This window comes from Hibiscus syriacus, unplaced genomic scaffold, assembly GCF_006381635.1.
Source record: "Hibiscus syriacus cultivar Baekdansim isolate YM2019G1 unplaced genomic scaffold, ASM638163v2 tig00017595_pilon, whole genome shotgun sequence".
Lineage (NCBI taxonomy): Eukaryota > Viridiplantae > Streptophyta > Magnoliopsida > Malvales > Malvaceae > Hibiscus > Hibiscus syriacus.
This window is the reverse complement of record NW_024062410.1, coordinates 1-22,544: the sequence shown is the minus strand read 5'-3', so window position 1 is coordinate 22,544 and position 22,544 is coordinate 1. Positions and strand designations below refer to the sequence as shown.

At 33.9% G+C, this 22,544-nt stretch overlaps 2 pseudogenes; one reads left to right on the top strand and one right to left on the bottom strand.

The window, feature by feature from the left end:
• The first annotated feature begins 13,170 nt into the window (after positions 1–13,170).
• On the top strand, positions 13,171–16,692 carry LOC120208782 (annotated as a pseudogene).
• A 2,113-nt stretch (positions 16,693–18,805) lies between these two features.
• On the bottom strand, positions 18,806–20,989 carry LOC120208781 (annotated as a pseudogene).
• Positions 20,990–22,544: the final 1,555 nt, after the last annotated feature.

The window sequence follows — 22,544 nt, the reverse complement described above, 5'->3', positions numbered from 1 at the left end:
TTCAGGTTAAAAGAATCATATCAGTGCATCTATCGACATCAATAAAGAAGTTCTTCCGGCGTTGCTTGCAGAGTATGGTACATGTGATTATGGGGTTGTAATTGTATTTTGTTTTATATCTGAGTCTGAAAATCTGTTTTATTTCGAATACTAATAAATTTTATTTTGCATTCATAAATGATTTTATGAGTTTACATGATTTAAGAAAAGTTTTAAATTTTCTGCTATTTTTACGGTGGGTCACTCCAGTGGGCCTAATGTGACACCCCAGATCGGATATGGTTATCCGCATCGGTCTGAGAGGGTTACACTGTCGGCCAGTCTCTCTCGAGGCCTGACTGCCACTCTGCTATAACCTGGTTATGGAGGTTACCAAGGACGGTCGAGTTGGAGAATGGTGGAAGGTAAGGTATTGCAGCTACTTACTCTACACATAAGGTAAATTTTCCTTATCCTTACCTCCTTTTTTGGCCGCTGTGACTGGGTATTTATTATGGAAATTTTCCTAGGGTTTTGTGTAATTAAATATTCCCTAAATACCCGTATTAACTTGTCCGTTCTATAGATGAAAAGGTAACTGGATATGGTCAGAACTTGGAAGGCTTGATTACACGTGAAGTCGGACATACAACTAGCATTGACATCAACAATTCGTCAGATCCGCTTCAGACTTATAAGATAAATATTGTTGTGACAATAAAAATTTGTTCCACACTGTCTTCATCTTCTTTGTTCCACTGGCCCTTGCGAAATATTGTCACGGCTGAAAGGTTCTTCCTAAGTCATTTCCTGCACAGACATAACCCATAAAAACCCTTTCTCCTCAGTAACATCAGTTAAACCAAATAAATCTTACCTAGGCAAAACTTATCCACCACATGCAAATATGACTTAAATGCAACTAAATTCTATGACAACAATGTTTAGACAACCAATAACTTAAGTAAAAAGACTAAAAATAGAGTCATTTTACGGAGTTATCAAACATTTCTCGCTAATGTTGTACACGCAGCCAGGCACCGATAGTGTGTGTTGGGCTTCTACTCCAGTCATGGTTCCTTTTAGAACGATCCAAGTATACCAAACAAGCCTGAACCAATTTGAGTCAACCCAAACCAACCAGAGTCAAACTAAATCGGTCTAACCCATTGACCTTGACCCAAACCATTAACCTTGACCCAAACCATTGATTTTGACCAGATTGTTAACCAAACCTATTGACTTTGACTTTGAGCTTTGACCATTTTGACCATTGACTTTGACGAAAAAAGTCAAAATTTATAAAAAGACATATTTTATGTTTTTTGACGTCCTGAGTCCGAATCTGAAGTATGTTTTTTCCAAATCTGAACCCGGTAAGATATTTTTCATTGTTTTATCTTAGGATTTGATATGTTTTTCCCGATTAAAATCCATTTTTGATGTAATTTATTTTGGCATGCATCCGAGACATTATGGGACATGGAATTCAAGTTCGAGGGTGATTAAATGGAGTTTAATTTGTCAATTGATATACCTCATAAATCGAGGTAATACTTTACAAGCCTATGCATGGTTGATGGTACATGTGGGTGATTTGTTAATGTATGATTGAAGTTATTGGTCAATTACATAGATTTAATTATTGATGGACTCGAATGGAATACGATATAAAGATAGTAAACCCAATAAGACTCAATTGACTCCTATAAGGAACTAAAAGATCAATAAGAGATAAATCTAAGTTCAGTGATTTAATTAGTATGTCAATTAATCTCAAGACTTGTAAATTCTGATTAATCTCGTTAAAGGTTAAATGTTGAACTGAATAAAATGTATTGTACGTATCTGAATTATTGAAACAATCGAATTACTCTGGAAACTCCCAGATAAACTTGAATGCTCAATGACCTGAAATTAAGTTGATGACTTGGATAAGTCTGGAAATGCTGATGAACTTATATGTTGTATCGTCTATAAGGGTTAGGAATCACAAATCAAGCACGTCGACATTTTTTGATATCGTTGCAATATAGAAATGAAATAAATGCCATTGGAATACATGTCCGTCTTCCTAAGATCCATTCAATGATGATTCTGAAGGTGATCAGTTTAACTAGGGCAATCAGTATTAAGAAGTAAATAATGGTGAAGTACATCGGTCTGAATGATTGGTAAGTATCGTAGAGTTAGGATTGGTTAGTTTAATTTGACTCGAAATCCTAATAATTCGATATAAATCCTAAATAATATAAATTGTTGTTTTACTCTCATTGGGTTAAATTACTCTTGTCATATCTGAAATATCAAGTAACTCTGATGTAAAAGATTCTGAATACCTTCCTGATTACTTAGTGCCTCTAAAAAATGTCTGAATACTATATGATCTTAATAAATCACTTTCCGAATGGCTGATGAATCTGTTAGCTATCAAACCCCCTTTTCATAGGGACCTCATTTATGAAATTCAATTAGTTTACAGAAGTTTCGTGTTTCCCTCGCTTGATAAATACTAAGAACCTCCGGAAAATAACTGGATTCTCTAGTATGTTCCTTATGTGCCATATAATTAGTTTACCTGTTTTAAAATGTGATTTTCTGAAATTTCAAATTTAGCGATGTAATTAATTTACTATTTATGAACTATGGCTACATGATATATGTTCTATGATTACATGTTTTCACTGGAAAATATAATCATTCCTGATTTATGGATCATGTAATCTACTGTTTACTGTATGAACTAATTATTGGGATATTGTCTGGGTAGGATTCTAGAGTATATAGGTTCAGCTCTAATCAAGCTGGTAATTCTTTATGGACCTAAGACGACACTTTTGTGGGCTCATAGGCCTAATAGGCATATGGTAATACCATATTAACCCTAAAGTACTCCCTTAGGGTGGCTCATCTACTGTGTGCATTGGGTATGTCCTTATGGGCATGAGGGCATACCCCTCAGGTGGGCACCTATGCTTCAGGCTAGGGTAAGACCTTATGGACCTAAGGTGCTCTCTTAGGTTGCCACCTACGCTCAATGGGCCTAGGGTAAGTACTTATAGATGCAGTTATAGGGAACTGCATATCGTTCCGATTAGAGGTATCATTGTGTGTTGAAAATATTTTGATGTTTTGATATAACAAATTAAGTTAAATGAATTTTAAGGTTTTACAAAAGATTTTCTAAGTATATTCGATATAATTATTCGAATATCAAAATATTACTCCAAGTCTTTCAAAGTTCATTTTAATCCTTATTAAAGTGTAAAAATATGTTTTAATCTTTTAAACAAATTTACAAAGTATTTTGAGCCTTAATCAAGCCAAAAAGCATTTCTTAATAAATCTCAAACCAAAATGGGCAGATTGCCCAAAGGGAACCGATTTCCCCAAGGGGGAACCGATTCCCCCTGAATGGTTTTTGCTCCGAGAAATAACAGATTGCTCGGAGGGAACCGATTCTCCCTGTGTAATGGTCAAAATATTTGAAAATTTACACTGTATGAATAGATTCCCTATGAACGGGTACTGATTCCCCTCACGCTCCAAGCAGTTTTATTAATTGTTTTTACACTTAAACGGCTCTATTGACTCCACTAATCATCCCCAACATTCACAATCAATTGAAGGTGTATTTAAATATGCTTAGAAGCCATTTATCAATAAGAAGAAAGAACAAGAAACAATAATCAAGAGAGAATCAAAGAGAAATCATCAAACCTCAAGTTTGAGCATTTTCAAGCCTATTTCATTCAATATTCATTTTGCTTTCAAGAACACTTGTTGTGCTCAATTGTATTATTCTTTAGTGTTCTTTCTTTGTTCTAAAATTGTGCAAACATCTTTCCTTGTGAGGATTTTCTTGTAAGTTTGCAAAATTTGTATTATTCTCTTTGGGAGAGAGTGTTCTCAAGAATTTGGGGTATAATTCTTGAGGGAGATGTAAGGTTACTCTTTGTCCTCAAAAGAAAGACAAATTAGTGAATTTGTGAAAAATCCTTAGTGTGGATAGCTAAGTTAGTGGACGTAGACTTTGGTTGAGAAAGTCGAACCACCCTAAATTGTTGTGCAAATATTTTTCAATTTTCTACAAAAGCTTCCACCAAAAATTTTATTGCCAATTCACCATCTCTTGGCCTATTCTATCAATCGATTAACTCAACAATTGGTATCAGAGCCTCACTCATTTGAAGGTTTAATCAACTCTTGAGTATATTCGGGAAGAGTTACATCGATATTCAAGTCATCAATGGCCTACGCTTTAAACTCCGACTTCGTTCTTGATTCAATGCCCGTCAACAAGCCTCTTTTCTTCAATGGAGCTAACTATGCTTATTAAAAGAATAGAATGATGTACTTCATTCAAGAAAGTGACATGGGGAGCATGGAATGTCATAGAAGATAGATACATCAAACCTTCCACTCACCCGAGATTGTGGAGTGGAGGAGAGATAAGAATGTTCCAGCTCAACTCCAAAGCCATCCATATTATTTTTTGTGCTCTTGGACCAGATAAATATGAAAGAGTTTCATCTTGTACAACCATCAAAGAAATATGGGACAAACTACAAGTCACTCATGAAGGCACTGACGAGGTAAAAGAATCTAAAATTAGTCTTATAACTCATAGCTATAAAAATTTCATGATGAAACCGGATGAAGATATCAAAGCTACAACGGATAGATTTTCCACGATTGTCAATGGTCTCAAATCATATGGAGAGATCATTCCAAATGAAAAGCTTGTGAGGAAGCTGGTTTACTCACTTCCAAAATCGTGGCAATCAAAGAAGATGACAATTATCGAGGCTAAGAACTTAAAGTCCTTAACCCTTGAAGAACTAATTGGTTCACTCATCACTCATGAAATGATGCTTCAAGATGAGGTAGACCTCGATAAGATTGATGAGACACCAAAAGAGAAGGAAAAAAAGAAGAACGTTGGAGTTGCTCTCAAATCCACAAAAGATGAGAGTGATTCGGATGAAGATGACGATGATGAGGAAATGATATTATTTGCCAAACGGTTCAGAAAATTAATGAGGCCCAACCGAGGAAGAAAATTCAAACGAAATGAAGACTTCAAAACTGAACCAAAGGAGAATGACCCCATTATTTGCTATGAATGTAAAAAACCGGGGAATGCCAAAAATCTGATTGGCCTCAATTGAAGAAAAATGGTCAATCTAAGAAGAATCACAAGGCTCATGTGGCTACATGGAGCGATGAGGAAGGCTCCGATGAAAAGGAACAAGAAGTTGAAAACTTGTGCTTGATGGCCATCGGGGATAGCTCTAAGGTAACCTCTAACTCATTTGATTCAGATGATTTATCTTATGATGAGTTATTAGAGGATTATAATGGTTTGGCTTCGAATTATAAGACTTTATTTTCAAAATACAAAAATGATATTTCAAAATTGAAAAATGAAAATAGTCTTAAGTCCAAGACCAACAATGAGCTTGAAAGTAAGATCAAAGAATTGCAAATCAAATTAAATGAATTTAAAAAAGAAAAATAGTGATTTGCATAATTTACTTTCAAGAGTCAATGATGATCATAAAAATAAAATTGATGATCTTAAAGCTTCTTTTGATAAAGTTAGATCAAAACATTTTGAAAAAGAAGAAAATTCAAAATCCAACTTTGTTAGAAAAAGTTTTAAAAACTACAATCATAGAAGTTCTCAACGAACCTTAAATGGAAAAATTATTATAAGTATATGGGTTCCTAAAGAACTCATTGCTACTAAATATAAGGATATCCTACACAAATGGATACCTAAGGGGACTAGGATTTTTGGAAACTAATGAATATGGACCCAAAAAGATTTGGGTACCAAAAATAAAAAATTAATCTATGTTTGTAGGAAAATGAGCATTGTTACAAGACAAGAGAAACAAATTCAAATTCATGGTACGTTGATAGTGGATGCTCAAGACACATGACCGGAGACAAAAGCCGGTCCATAGAGCTTAACGCCAAAATGGAGGAGAAGTGACTTTTGGTGATAATTCAAAAGGTCACATTGAAGGTATAGGTACTATAGGTAATACATTTTCCATACAAATTAAGAATGTTTTATATGTGAATGGATTGAAGCATAATCTATTGAGTATTAGTCAATTATGCAATAAGGGATTCAATTTCATGTTTGAAACTAATGGTTGTAAAGTCATAGACATTGCATCTAATTAGATTATGTTTGTTGGTCATAGAATAGGAAACATATAGATGGTGCATTTAGATTTTATAGATATGACTAATTTTTGCCTAGTTGCTAAGGATGAGCATGATAGTTGGTTATGGCATAGGAGACTAGGACATGCTAGTATGAGTGTTTTGCAACGGTTAATTCAATGAGATTTAGTTAGAGAGTTGCCAAAGCTAAAATTTGATAATGATAAAATCTGTGACGCTTGTGCTAAAGGAAAATAAAAGTGAATTTCTTTTAAATCCATTAATGACGTATCCACTAGTAGAGTATTACAATTGATCAATTTAGATCTTTTTGGGCCATCTAGAACAACTAGCTTAGGTGGAAAACAATATGCATTTGTCTTGGTAGATGACTATTCTAGATATACTTGGGTTCTATTCTTAAGTACTAAAGATGAAACATTAGAAAAATTCATCACGTTTTCAAAAGTAATCCAAAATGAAAAAGGTTACTCTATAACTAGTGTTAGGAGTGATAATGACACTGAATTTGAAAATCTAGGATTTACTGAGTTTTTTAATTCTAATGGTATTAGCCACAATTTTTTAGCACCTAAAACCCCTCAACAAAATGGAGTTGTTGAGAGGAAAAATAAAAACTTTAGAAGAAATGGCTATAACCATGCTTTGTGAAAACAATTTGCCAAAATATTTTTGGGCAGAAGACACAAATACCGCTTATTATGTTATAAATCGAGTAATGATTAGGTCTATTTTGAAGAAAACTCTTTATGAACTTTTCAAAAATAAAAAGCCTAACATTAGTTATTTTCATCCTTTTGGATGTAAATGTTTTGTTTTAAACAACGGTAAAGACAATCTTGGCAAATTTGATGCTAAAAGTGACGAAGGAATTTTTCTGGGTTATTCCTTAAATTCTAAAGCTTATCAAGTATTTAATAAAAGAACTTTAGTTGTAGAAGAATCTATACATGATGTTTTCGATGATAATCTCCTTCCGAGGAAGGATTCTTGTGCGAATGATGATGTAGGTATTATAAACATAAATGACGTTGGACATAACGTTGGAAAACCATCATCAAAGGAAGAAACAAAATATGAGGAAACTCAAGATCCTCTCGAGAATCCAACCATTGAAGAAAGGGAAGTCTCTTACCCAAGGGAATACAAATATGTCAAGGATGGTGAAATAATAGGTGATCCATCCAAAGGGGTAACAACTCGATCTTCTCTTATAAAGTTTTGTAATTATGTTGCATTTATCTCATGCATAGAGCCTAAGAATATTAAAGAAGCATTAAATGATGAACATTGGATTATGGCTATACAAGAAGAGTTAAATCAATTTGAGAGAAGTAAAGTATGGACATTAGTTGAAAGGCCTATTAATAAGTCTACTGTAAGTACTAGATGGGTATTTAGGAATAAGCTTGATGAAAGTGGTAATATAGTGAGAAACAAGGCTAGACTTGTTGCTCAAGGGTATACTCAAGAAGAGGGCATAGACTATGATGAAACATATGCTCCCGTAGCTATGATGAAAGCAATTAGAATGTTATTAGCATTTGCATGCTTCAATGAATTTAAATTATATCAAATGGATGTTAAAAGTGAATTTTTAAATGGTTTTATAAAAGAAAAAGTGTATGTGGAACAACCTTCTGGTTTTGAAGATTCAAATTTCCAAATCATGTTCTTAAATTGACAAAAACACTTTATGGTTTAAAACAGGCTCCTAGAGCTTGGTATGAAAGATTGTCAAACTTTTTAATTGAAAAAGGTTTTTCAAAAATGAAGGTTGACACTACATTGTTTTTAAAGCATAAAGGTAAAGATTTATTAGTAGTTCAAATTTATGTTGATGATATAATATTTGGTTCTACTAATGATGTTATGTGCCAAGAATTTTCTAAGCTAATGCAAAGTGAATTCGAGATGAGCATGATGGGGGAGCTCTCATTTTTCTTGGGACTCCAAATCAAGCAAAGAAAAGATGGCATCTTCATCAATCAAGCTAAGTACGTCAAGGATATGCTCAAGAAGTTTGGATTGGAAAATGGGAAACCTCATGACACTCCAATGAGCTCATCAACAAAGCTTGACAAAGATGAAAGAGGTAAATGTGTGGATGTTAAATTATATAGGTCAATGATTGGCTCTTTGCTTTATCTAACCGCAAGTAGACCGAACATTATGTTTAGTATTTGCTTATGTACTAGATTTCAATCATGTCCTAAGGAATCACATTTACTAGCTGTTAGAGAATCTTTAGATACCTTAAAGACACTCATAGTTTAGGACTTTGGTATCCTAGAGACTCTAGCTTTAGCTTACATGCCTTCTCTGATGCGGATTATGGAGGATGCAAATTAGATAGGAAAGCACCTCTGGTACTTGCCAATTCCTTGGAAATATATTGATTTCTTGGTTTTCAAAGAAACAAAATTGTGTTGCATTATCTACCACTGAAGTGAAATACATTTCAACCAGTAGTTATTGTGTACAAGTTTTATGGATGAAACAATAACTTTTTGATTATGGAATTGAAGTAGGTACCATTCCTATCAAATGTGACAATACTAGTGCTATTTGTCTCACTAAAAATCCCATCCAACACTCTAGAACTAAGCACATTGAAATTAGACATCACTTCATTAGAGACCATGTCGCTAAGGAAGATGTAATTCTATAATTTGTTGATACTTTGCATCAATAGCGGATATTTTTACAAAACCTTTAGACAAAGAAAGATTTTGGACACTTAGGAGAGAATTAGGTTTAACTGACATATCTTCACTAAGTGTTTAAAATAATTTTTAGCACTTTTAAATTAGATTTGAAAATACTTATAAAATAACATTTTTGAATGCATTCCATACTAATAGTTAGGGGGAGTTTATGATTCTTAGTGAAAATTAATTATATGTTTAAATAATGCTTAAAGATAGATTTGATTGATTGAACATGATTAACTTTCATATATGAGTTGCCAATACCACTAAAGCTAATTAATTTAGCAACTTGAGTGTTTATACATAGATTTTTGAATTTTAGTGCAGGAGGAATCGATAACCACTTGCAGGGGAACCGATTCCCCTCTTTAGGGAATCAATACCCCCCACAGGGTCTGGATATTACAAGCCCAAAATACCCTATTTTCTCAAAACCCTTTATTACTCTTCTCTCACGTCGTTCTCTCTCTTCTCTCCCTAAATCTCTACTTTTGCCAAAATCATCAAAAACAAATCGGATTTCAATCATTTTTCATCTCCTAAACCTATTGGAATCATCAAACTAGTGCAAAAATCATCTCATTCTCACAAAATCCGAATTTCTCAAGGTAATATCTCTAAAACCCCTATTTTATAATTTTTGAACTTAGAACTAGTTTTGATTAGTTCTAGGATGAACATTATATCGGGCATTGATTGTTTAGTGTTCAGAAACTAAATTTTACAACCAATTTCATAAAAACACTCAATTTTCAAGAATATTTTTTTGAATTTCAAATTAAAAAAATATTCGAAACTCAATGGTTTAATTAATGTTTTTGATTCAATTATGTTGTTTTCATGAGAACTATTCATATTTTGATCTTCAAACATAATTTTTCAAATAGTTTTTAAAATTTTGCTCAATAGGATTCAGTTTAGTGAACCTTGAAATATTGCGGTCTCAATTGAGTTTTGGGATTGATTATATTGCATACATGTGTTTAAAATTGCAGTTTACTCTTTCTATTCCGATTTTCTTAAGTCATGTCTCACAAACGTTCTAGGCTATCCTCTAGTCCATCAAACCAACCACCAAACTCACCTCCAAATCCACCTCCTATCTAACAATTTCCTAATCCTAATCCCGATGATCCAAATATGACCATTCTTAATTCGTGTCCAAATCCACCTCCTATCTAACAATTTCCTAATCCTAATCCCGATGATCCAAATATGACCATTCTTAATTCGTGCTTCAATGAACCAGGAGAAGATCAAATGCATCTATATTTTCAATCGTTTATGGAGATATTCTATTTCCGGTATGCATCTATGGAGTCATGATTTTCTTCCATAGAATCCCATTTGTCCACTATGGGAGCTCAACAATTGGAAATTCTCTGGGAGATTCGCGAGAGTAACCCAACAATGAATGAACGTATTAATGCGCTCACACATGAGATGGCCGCAATGTGAGCTCATTTTCCTCCCTCCGATCCACCTACGGATGCTTGATTCTTGTCGTGCTTTAGTTCTCTTAGATGAGACTTAGAAATTATTGTTTTAACATTTTGAATGTTTTGGATGTTTGAATTTGATATGAATGTTGGATTTTTATGTTTTGGAATGGTTTGAACTTATTTATATTTTTGGTCTTTTTGAATTTTATTTTTGAGCTTAATGTTTATTATTTTGTGCATCATTTACATCATGTTAGATATATGACCAATTTTTCCATGTCACATCGTTTATGAATATTAGATTATGAAACTAATGGCTAACGTCTTCTCTTGATTGTGATTTTAGCAGCTTAAGCTTTAAATTTCTAATTATCAATTAACTAAGTTTTTCAAAAACCTTGTTTAAGAAGTTTTAGAGTATTTTTATTTAACAAAAAGGAGATAAGTGTTAGAGTAAGGGGGAGTAATTTTTCAAACTCAATTTTTGATTTTAAAAATTATTTTCAAGAAAACTTAAAATTACTTATGTTTTGTTATATCAAAAAGGGGGAGATTGTTGAAAACATTTTGATGTTTCGATATAACAAATTAAGTTAAATGAATTTTAAGATTTTACAAAAGATTTTCTAAGTATAGTCGATATAATTATTCGAATATCAAAATATTACTCCAAGTCTTTCAAAGTTCATTTTAATCCTTACTAAAGTGTAAAAATATGTTTTAATCTTTTAAACAAATTTACAAAGTATTTCGAGCCTTAATCGAGCCAAAAAGAATTTCTTAATAAATCTAAAACCAAAATGGGCAGATTGCCCAGAGGGAACTGATTCCCCCAAGGAGGGAACTGATTCCCCCCTGAATGGTTTTTGCACCGAGAAATAACAGATTGCTTGGAGGAACCGATTCCCCTCCCGTAGGGGGTACCGATTCCCCCCTGTGTAATGGTAGAAATATTTGAAATTTTACACTGCATGAATCGATTCCCTATGAAGGGGTACCGATTCTCCCTACTCTCCAAGCAGTTTTATTAATTGTTTTCACACTTAAACGGGTCTATTGACTCCACTAATCATCCCAAACATTCATAATCAATTGAAAGAGTATTTAAACAAGCTTAGAAGCCATTGATCAATAAGAAGAAAGAACAAGAAAAAGAATCAAGAGAGAATCAAAGAGAAAGCATCAAACCTCAAGTTTGAGCATTTTCAAGCCTATTCATTCAATATTCATTTTTGCTTTCAAGAACACTTGTTGTGTCAATTGTATTATTCTTGAGTGTTCTTTCTTTGTTCTAGAATTATGCAAACATCTTTCCTTGTGAGGATTTTCTTGTAAGTTTGCAAAATTTGTATTGTTCTCTTTGGGAGATAGTGTTCTCAAGAATTTGGGGTAAATTCTTGAGGGAGGTGTAAGGTTACTATTTGCCCTCAAAAGAAAGACAAATTAGTGAATTTGTGGAAAATCCTTAGTGTGGATAGCCAAGGTAGTGGACGTAGACTTTGGTTGAGAAAGTCGAACCACTCTAAATTGCTGTGCAAATATTTTTCAATTTTCTGTAAAAGTTTCCACCAAATTTTTTCTTGCCAATTCACACCCCTCTTGGCCTATTCCTTCAATCGATTAACTCAACACTGTGGTTTTAAAAATATGTTTTAAACTACTAATGTTTTTAAAGGATCTGTACACATTTCTCTGTTTTGTTGGAATACACTAGACTCCTCAATTCAATCTTCTGAATTTCTCTCTCTCTGAATACTTCCTTCAGACCGTAAATTACTGTTTGTAATTGAAGACTTTGCTAATGAAGTTTGAATTCACCACTAGAATCTGATGATGACTATCCCACTAAGGAATTTGTGCTTTACCTTATACTCGATGACCTATTGCATTCATCTGATAGTTCTGTATTACTGAGCTTCCCAAAGCTCACTATTTACTCACTATTTTATGTTAAAATAATCGATTCAGTGCAACTATCAACTTAAGTTTTGGGAGTTCCTTCGGCTTTACTTGCAGAGTACAATACAATGTGTAATTAGGGGGCATGTAGGTCACATTTGATATTTTTATATATATTGAGTCTGAGACTTGCATGATTTTAATTTTATTTATAATATACGAATGATTTTATGAACTTGTATTCTATCTATAAGTTATTTTACAGTTTTAAATGGATTAACAAAATTTTTTTTATTGATTTTTATTGTGGGTCGCTCCGATAACCCTAATGTGACACATCAGATCAGATCGGGTCACCCACATCGATCTGAGGGTGCTACACAACCCAACATATGGAATTTTATATACCTTTTGACCATCCTTACAAGCATTTTTTTCTCAATCAAAATACCACAACATTGATCATGAAGAACAAAACTCGCATATAGAACCTCTGACCTCAATACTAAATAAATATATTTAATTCGACTAGATTCAAATTTTATAAATCTAATTAGTTTTTTTAAATAAATTGAATAATAAATAGTACTTATTAAGTCAATTAACTTTATTTTTTCACGCAATTCGACTTAAGTTAATTGAATACTTACACTATATAAACTCTATATCTATACTAAAATGAAAAATACATGTCAAACCAAATTTGAATTAAAAATATACTAAAAATTTAAAATTTTACATTATTTGCCCATAATAAAACTTCAAATTAGCCATTCAAAATTTCTATATCTCAATTATGACACACAATCAATACCTAATCGATATTGATATCGAACTTTATAAAATATTCAATTTCATCCCTAACCAACTCACCCACCCATTCAGCTGCCTGACCCAACCTAACCCAACCCCACCAGTCTTCTTCACTCCTCTCCCAACCAGCCTTCCTTCCTGTCAATTTATCTACCTCTTCCTCTTCTATTAACTACAAAGCAAAAGCATCGGCCCTCTGTGTTTGGATTCAGATCTTCAAATCACAGAAACAATGGCTCGCAAGAAGATCAGAGAGTACGATTCCAAGCGACTTCTCAAACAGCACCTCAAACGCCTCGCTAATATCGATCTTCAAATCCGCTCTGCTCAGGTTTCTTTTATCATCCTTTTTTTTAATCAATTGAACCGAATTCTTTTTATTTGTATAATTGAAATGCAATCAAACAACAAAAGTTGTATGATATGAGTCAACAACGGAATTGCTACTCTTTTTATTTGTACAATTGAAATGCAACCAAACTACAAAAGTTGTATGATATGAGTCAACACGGAACTGCTACTCCTTACGTTAGTCTCTCCAGTCAATGCTGATTTTGTTGTTGCTTTGTTAGGTGACTCAATCTACTGATTTCGCCGAGTTAGCGAACGAACAGCCATGGCTTTCGTCCACCAGATTGGTTGTCAAACCAGATATGTTGTTCGGGAAACGTGGAAAGAGTGGCTTGGTTGCTCTCAATTTAGATCTTGCTAAAGTTGTTGAATTCGTTAAAGCACGCCTTGGCACTGAGGTAACAATTTTCTTACTGTCTCAGCTGCAGCTGCCATTTCTTTTCAATTTTCTCTTAATTAGTTTCACAATTCATTTATTTAGAATTGTGTGTGTATATATATATATGAGGTAGGATCTGTTGACGCAGAGAATTTTAAGTTTTACATTTTTTTTCTGGACAGTAGGATGACGGAAAATGGATGCAATAAATTAATGGTAGGAAATGAGTAGATTTTTACGAAAAAGTGGATTATCCTCGATTAAAAGCTTTAATTTCAGCTATTAAACTAATTTAATCCAACGATTCAAGAAAACTATAAAACTTGAAGTTAATCCAACACAGTGTAATTTTTGTTCAAGTATTTTCATTTGTACTAAATGAATTGGAGAAAACTGCCCTGTCTTGTTACATTTTAAATAAGTACAGTTAACACTGATCTGAATCCTTGGTTATTTAATTTTTCGATAAGCCTTGATTATTTATTTTTATTTAGGTTGAGATGGGCGGTTGCAAAGCTCCAATACGACATTCATTGTAGAACCTTTTGTTCCTCACGAGCAAGAATATTACCTTTCAATTGTTTCTGAAAGGCTTGGTTCTACCATCAGCTTTTCAGAATGTGGAGGTATTGAAATTGAAGAGAATTGGGATAAGGTTGTTGTCAATCTTTACTATATAGTTTGCCGTAGCCTTTTGTTTCAGTTGATCGAATTACTTAAGCATTGATGAATATATGCCTTTAAAATATGACATGTTTTTCACATGTGAGTTTGCAGGTTAAGACCATCTTCCTTCCAACTAGCAAACCTATGACCCTGGAAACTTGTGCTCCACTGATAGCTACACTTCCTTTGGAAGTGAGTTTCTTTAGTATTTTACATGCCGTTTATTTCGTTTTAACTTTTAATTGAATCTGTTTGGTGTTTATTCTATATCATTAACATCTATACTTAGTTTGCAATGTATTATATGAAATGCTGGTATAGTCTCTTAAGCTATACTGCGTTGCATTTATATAGCTAGTGTTAATTTCATTTTTGCATGATGTAGGTTCGAGGGAAGATTGGTGACTTCATCATGGGTGTCTTTTCTTTCTTTCAAGGTACTTGGGACCGATGGTTTCAGATCTGTTGGCTCTATGTTTTTATTCACTAAGCAGAAAATTTGCATGACTGAAAAAACAATCATCCCATCTATATAACTTAAATGCCGGATTTTAAAGGATCACAAAAATGTCAAGTAATTTTCACTATGATGTTCAAGTATCATCATCTCTTTTATAAGAGTAGACGCTTCTGTTTTTGCAGTATTCTCTGCTTTTTTAAGTTATCTCAATCTGTTACATTATTGTTTTGTTCTATAACTATCTCGTGTTATCTATGCCAATGTTTTCTGTTTGCTGCAGATCTTGACTTCAGCTTTCTTGAGATGAATCCATTTGCACTGGTGAATGGGAACCATACCCATTGGATATGAGGGGAGAGCTGGATGACACTGCTGCATTCAAGAACTTCAACAAGTAAGTTTCTTTCCAGGGAAATCATGATAGCTCTATATCTTCTCAGAATATATATTTATATATATCACAGAGATAGTTTCTCACTGAAAGAAAATTTTGAATTCAGGTGGGGTAACATAGAGTTTCCTCTGCCTTTTGGGAGAGTCCTGAGCCCTACAGAGAGCTTCATTCATTCGTTGGATGAAAGGTAGCCATTCTCGTTGTAGCTTGTGTTTCAGTATAGATCTCTTTCCACATGGTTGAGGGACATTTGTTGATCACAATCTTTGCTTAACATCACAGACAAGTGCATCTCTGAAATTCACTGTTTTGAATCCAAAAGGGCGTATCTGGACGATGGTTGCTGGAGGTGGTGCCAGTGTTATTTATGCCGATACAGTAAGTGATCTAGTGGATCTGTGTTTTATGCTTTCCATTCACTGACCTTATTGTTGTTTGCTGCAGGTTTGATATCCTTTGATGCCATTCTAAGGATTTATTTCTGTTTTTAATTAGGTAGGAGATTTAGGTTATGCATCAGAACTGGGCAACTATGCGGAGTACAGTGGAGCTCCAAATGAGGAGGAGGTCTTGCAATATGCAAGAGTCGTTATCGATGTAAGAACTGTGACTGGTTTAGGCTTTTCTTATAGAAGTTTAAGTAATTTCATCATTTGAGCTTTTAGAAAATTCTACTGGTTTATGATGTTGCAGTGTGCCACTGCGAACCCTGACGGTCGTAAGAGAGCCCTTCTCATTGGAGGTGGCATTGCTAACTTCACCGATGTTGGTGCTACTTTCAATGGAATTATTCGAGCGTTGAGAGAAAAGGTATATTTCAGCTGAAAACAATTAAACCTTACTTCATCGTCGAGATGATTTTCCTTTGACATTCCAGTCCTTTATCTTCCCCCTCACTCCAGGAAGCCAAGTTAAAAGCTGCGAGGATGCACATCTATGTTCGAAGAGGTGGTCCAAACTATCAACTGGTTTGGCAAGGATGCGTGCTCTTGGAGAGGAACTCGAGTACCCCTCGAGGTATGATCACAATCCACTCTTGTAAAAATTGTATATTATTCGACATCTTTTAGAGGTAACGGTTATCGATGTTGTATTATATTCATGAAGGAAACAGTAATATTACTACTTGACTATGTTACTGATTCTGGATACAGGTCTACGGCCCTGAGGCCACGATGACTGGCATATGCAAGCAGGCAATAGATTGCATTATGTCTGAAGCATAAACATGCCATTCTTTTTATTCTCCGAAGTCGAGCTATGCTCCGATGCAGTTTGTTATTCTTTGTTCGTGTCATTAAGCTGGTCATTTCACAAGTGTTGTGCGATAAAAAACATGAAAAGTGGTTCCAATGTTTTAGCATGAACGTTTGCTATTTCATTGATCCTTGCCTGTCTGTCTGTTTGTTGATTACTTTGGTCATTTGTGTTTCTGATAATGGCTGTGCAAACTATTCTTATGACTGAACCTAGGACTTTCCTTGGGGAAAACATCCATGACTAATTGGACAAACATTTGAAGGGGTTAATTTACTTTGCAATAGAAGTATAAGGGTCTATCCGTATTTAAATTTAATATTAGAAGTGATAAAGGCATTATTTGGTTGGTACTTAAATTTAAAAAGATTTAAAATACTATGGTATCAAAAGAATGGGAGGGATAAGAGCTCCTCCCACCTTGTAAATGGCTTCTTATAGATATATATTTATTTATTTATTGTACGAGCATAATGTTTTATTTTTAAAACAAATTTTTATACATCATAACACATAAATATGACATATAGCATTTACCATGTAATCATTTTAGACATGTATATATCATGTTATTATTTGAATGTGTAGTACTTTAACGTTAGTAAGTCAAAATGATTATTAGTGAATATATATTTTTGCATTATACATTTAATTAATCATTTAATTATCAAATTACTTTTAATCAAGCTATTAACCATTAATATTTGATGTAAATGGTAACGTATATTAGTGTGTTTGTTTGCCGTAATTGGAATTACGGAATTGGTTTTTCCTGAATTCTTGTGTTTGTTCACGTAATTCGTTTTCCGAAAATGTTTTCCCGTGTTTGTTTACGTAATTCGTTTTCCGGAAAATGTTTTCCCATGTTTGTTTAACGTAATTGGTTTTCCGGAATGTAATTCATTTTCCTAGTAACAGAATTTCCTTTGTGTTTTTGTAAAATGACTTACGGATTCATTTCCGTAAGTCATTTTCGAACTTTTCACTTCAAAGAATAAATAATCAAAATAATTTTATTTATGAATTTAATATTAATAAAATATTTTAATATCATTTCATCAAAATATTATTTATTTATTTATTAATATTTAATATATAATTATATTTTTAATATTATATAAAATAATCAATTATATTATAATAATATAAGATATTATTTTTATTTTAATAATATATAAAAAAATTTATATTTTAATAATAAAATATTATTTATATATTTAAATAATATTTTAATAAATATTTAAAATACTAATAATATTTTTAAATATATAACACTATTACTTTAATAATATAATATAATTTATAATATTTTTTCACTAAAATATACAAAAATTATTATTTTTATTAATAAAATTATAAAATATATTTAATAATAAATAAATTATTTAATATTTTAAAATAATATTAAGTTTTATGATAAATAATTATTTTTATAATATTGTAATAATAATTTTAAAAAACTCTTCAACTAGTGGAAAATGGTTTAAATAACATCTTTCCAAACATCATAAAACGCTTTTCAGATGTTTTTCAGAAAATATAATTCATTTTAATGGTTCCAGAAATGTAATTCATTTTCCAGAATCCAAATTCCAGTAATTCATTTTCTAGTTCCAGTAATTCAAGTTCCAGTAATTCAAATTCCAGTAATTCAGTAATTCAAATTCCAGTATGAAAACCAATTACAGCCAAACAAACAGACCCTTAAAGAAATGAAGACATGGCGTGGGGTCAAGTAGGTAAGTGTATGTAATCTGCAACTTTGACCACAAAATGAGAACAATTTGGAGAGATTGCAAAACATGTAATTCTCCAGGTTGGCTTGTGCTATACATTTTGTGCCTCCGGTAATGGTATGGATCCCTGCTATTTATTAGGGTTGTTGCACAAGGTGAATGACGTTAATATGAGCCTATACATGTATCATTGTGTGTATATGTAAGCATGTGGGTAGGTACATATACGGTACTTCGTATAAGAAAATTAATATACAAGCAAGCAACTCCAACCAATTGAAATGGAACAGTTTGTGTTGAGGTTAACCAAAGAATATGAAAAAGCCACCCTATTCAGTACACTTTAACAGTGAAACAATCTCCACCCAACACTATTCTCTTATCTTACAGTCTTCACAGCACCAATTTCATACACAAACGAATCTCTTCCATCTACAATTATACTCTAATCATCTCTTTCAAGAATCCCACCCTTCATTTCCGGCTTATTCGAGTCAAGGTTGCATCGCTTTCTCCCGACCTTGAAGCCGCACAATCGCTCCTATCGGTATCGGAGTTCTCCCTTTGTGAATCTATTTCCATGCTGTTCCATGAGTCCTACGATGCCTTCGGTCCTGATTTCAGAAACATATCCGAGTTCATCGAAATGGAACAGCAGATAAAACCACCATGCACTTCATGCATGTCGGACAGTATAATGACCAAGTATAACCAACGAGGCAAAAAGACCTAAAGAATCAGTCAAGCTAGACGTGTCAAGCATCATGCTAAACAATGAATCCAACACTGAACTCTCTTGGTATAGGATACTCCTCGGACTCGAGCATTCGTGCAACTTGACCCATCTTCGGTCTTTTTTCAGAATCCGGATCGACACATCTCAAAGCAGTTAGAAGGGCGCGCTTTAGAGCTCTTGTTGATGGTCTAACCTCGATATTTGGGTCTACCACTTCCTCTGACCTCTTGTTTCCAACGATCATTTTCAGCCAATCTCCAGATTAACCTGTAAACATTAAGATTCCATGTTTAATTAACCTTAAAAATCTCTTAAGAAGGCTAAAAATATATAAACATTAAGATTCTATGTTAGGTAAAGATTGTTCATCGCATCCATGATTACAGTGTACCTCTGGGCAGGACGGCCGTAATCCAAGGATCTCTACCAGTGATTGCTTCCAACAGTACAAACTCCAAAGCTATAGACATCACTCTTTCGTTCAAAAGACCGGTATTTGCATATTCAGGTGCAACATATCTGAAATTTCAGAATCAAAACATTCAAGAGATGACTAAAGGTCCTAAATATATAAACACGAAGCAGGCTAGAGAAAAGTAAATGCCAAATGTTCCCATAACTCGGGTTGTAACATGACTTTTCCCGCACCTAGCAACTTTGCCAGACCAAAATCGGAAACCTTGGCATTGAAGTCATCATCAATCAGAATATTGCTAGACTTTATGTCTCGGTGCACCACCTTTGGTTCAATGGCCTCATGCAAGTACGTGAGACTGCACGAAAAAGCCATATGTCAAATGAGATTGGACGGATACAATGTGTGTAGATATAGTGACTTACGCCTTAGCTGTGCCGAGGAGAATCTTTATGCGAGCCTCCCAAGTAAGATATCTGTGCTGACGCATAGCTCCATGAAGCCATTGTTCCAAGTTTCCATTGTGACGTACTCGTAAACCAACATCCTGCATTTTTAAACAATGTACTTTGTTGACAGAAACAATGCAAGAATTTTGGCGATATCGATATAGCAGGACTAACACTCGGACTAATATATTTAAACCCCAAATTTCCTGACTTAATTCTTGTAGAAACATAGTAAAAGAAGATTAAACCTGTGTATTCCTTCAATACAGTAACCTAAAAGGCGAACCAAATTCTTGTGGCGCACATGCCGGATGGCTTCAACTTCCACTCTAAATTCTTTCTCTGCTTGGCCCCTACAAAGATAACAAGTAGTTTCTAAACAGGACTCCGGGACAAGAAATAACATCATATTTGAAGTCTACACATATACATGTTATACAAGTTGAATATCTTCTTAACAGCCACAGGCGTCCCATTGACAATTTGCCCCGATAAACAACGCCATGTCCACGCTCTCCAAGCACATTTTCCTTTGAAAACCGGTTGGTGGCGAGTTCGAGATCCTCAATGTGAACCAGTGACCCCAACCAAGTGAGAGAATTCAGGCAGGCCAACTAGAGGAGAAGGAGCGGTGACGTGATACGAAGAAGACGATTTATAAACAGTTACATTGCCACCGGAACTCCCTTCTTCACCTGATTGAGGCCCTGCACCATCTTTTCGAAACGGTGAAATGAACCCGACCGACTAGTATTGTCACCACCATTCCTTGATTTCTCCGTCCCAAGATGAACCATGACCTTATCCGAGTCTTTGTCACTGGACTTGTCATGGATAGTGAGAAGTATACCGTCATGCGGCACGAAATGGGTCGTAGATACTTGTTCGACTCTCACTTCCTTAATTTCCTTGGATATAGATGGGATTTTGGTAAGGGGAACCTTGTTCCTAGCTCTTGATCTCTTCTTCCGGGAAGTTAAAATGAGAGCATGTAAGGATGATTATGATGAATAAAGCAACAACAACAGCAATAATCTCCCAGAACTTAAGACCAAAAATGGCAGTCTTCTTGGACAATTCTGCATTAAGATCAGTTGCCATTTTCTGCTCTTCCGGATTATTCTTCAGATACTCGTACCCTACAAGATTGACAAATTCATCAAAATTTCCATTCCAAATCATATATTTCACTAATCACACATCATTACAATTAAGACACAGATTCAGATAATCATTTGCATTCAGTAAAGCAGAAAAGCAAAGAATTTGATGCATAAAACAGAGAAAATTAAACAAATGTGTCAAATTTCACCTTGCAGCTGTAAAGCTCAGATCTTTGAATAGACAAGTCTAAGATCTCATCCAAATAATGAAGCCCCAATGTGGCCATTTTCCAAGAAACAACAGCAGGTGAGCTAATTGAAGAAATCCAAAAGGAAAACAAACAAAAAGTTAAATAGGTAAAAGAAGATGATTGGTGTTGTGGGAAAATATGGAGATGAATCTAAGCTGGCATGCAGCTATCTGGTACCAGAAATGAGTCTCCTTGTAATGGCAGAAACGACAATGAAAGGGAAATGGAGGAAGTGGACGGACATGGAAGTTGGTTTGAGAAGGTGAAATGAAAAAAATAAATAGGAGCAAATGAAGAGAAAAGGGATTGAATTATCAGAGGTAGGTGATGAGCTTAGATGCCTTACACACAAAATTAACATTTTTTTATTAATACTCACTGTAAAACACAAGCAATGAATTTCAAGCATGCATTTTGGGGAAAAACAATTTGTCTTCAACTCTAAAGCTTTCAAATGGAAGTAATTTGTAATTAAGGGTATGTGTGTTTGAAGGAATTTAATTTCCTGAAAACATTTTCATCTTTTTCAACTTTTTTAGGTGTTGGTTGGAGAAAAGTAACTACGGTCAATGAAAAATCAATTACGGTCAAAGGAAAACAAAGGTAGAAATACGGTAAAATAACTTATCGATTATTTTTTGGTAAGTCATTTTCCTAAAGTTTATGGCCTTCTCATGGGTTCTTTGTTCCCCAAATCTTTTCCCTAGTCTTCATGCTCGCCGCCGTACCCATTCATCACAACTTTCACCTCTCATTGGTTCCTCACCGACTTCTTTCTCTCATCAATTTTTTATTATCACTCCAGCGTTTCATCAGAGGTAAGCTTCACATGTTTCTTTTTTGTTTTTTTCATTTTAAAAATGAGTTTCTTGAACTTTCTCAATCAATTTTTTGGGAAATTCTTAAAACGCAGAAGAAGACTCATGAAAGCATTAACAACTATGACTCCTGCCTGATATGAAGAATGGAAAATACACTTTAGGTTGCAAAATTGCTCTTAAATCTCTCAGAAGCTCCAAAGGTATTGTTTCTTTGTCTTTTTAAAATATGTTCTTTGCCTCAACATTATTGAAATAATCTATTGTTTTTTTTTGAAACAATCCTATTTAATTTTGAATATCATGGTATGAAGTTTGTTAATTAGGTTTATTCTTTTCTTAAACGATTTGATCAAAGGTGGATTTTATCTTTGAATTGTTTACCAGCCCTTTCGGTGATCGCATCTCGGCTCTTTGGGAAGTTTTGTTGCCGTAATCATCTTTTGCAGAGTTCTTTCTTGAACGGGAGTTTATATCTATGTTG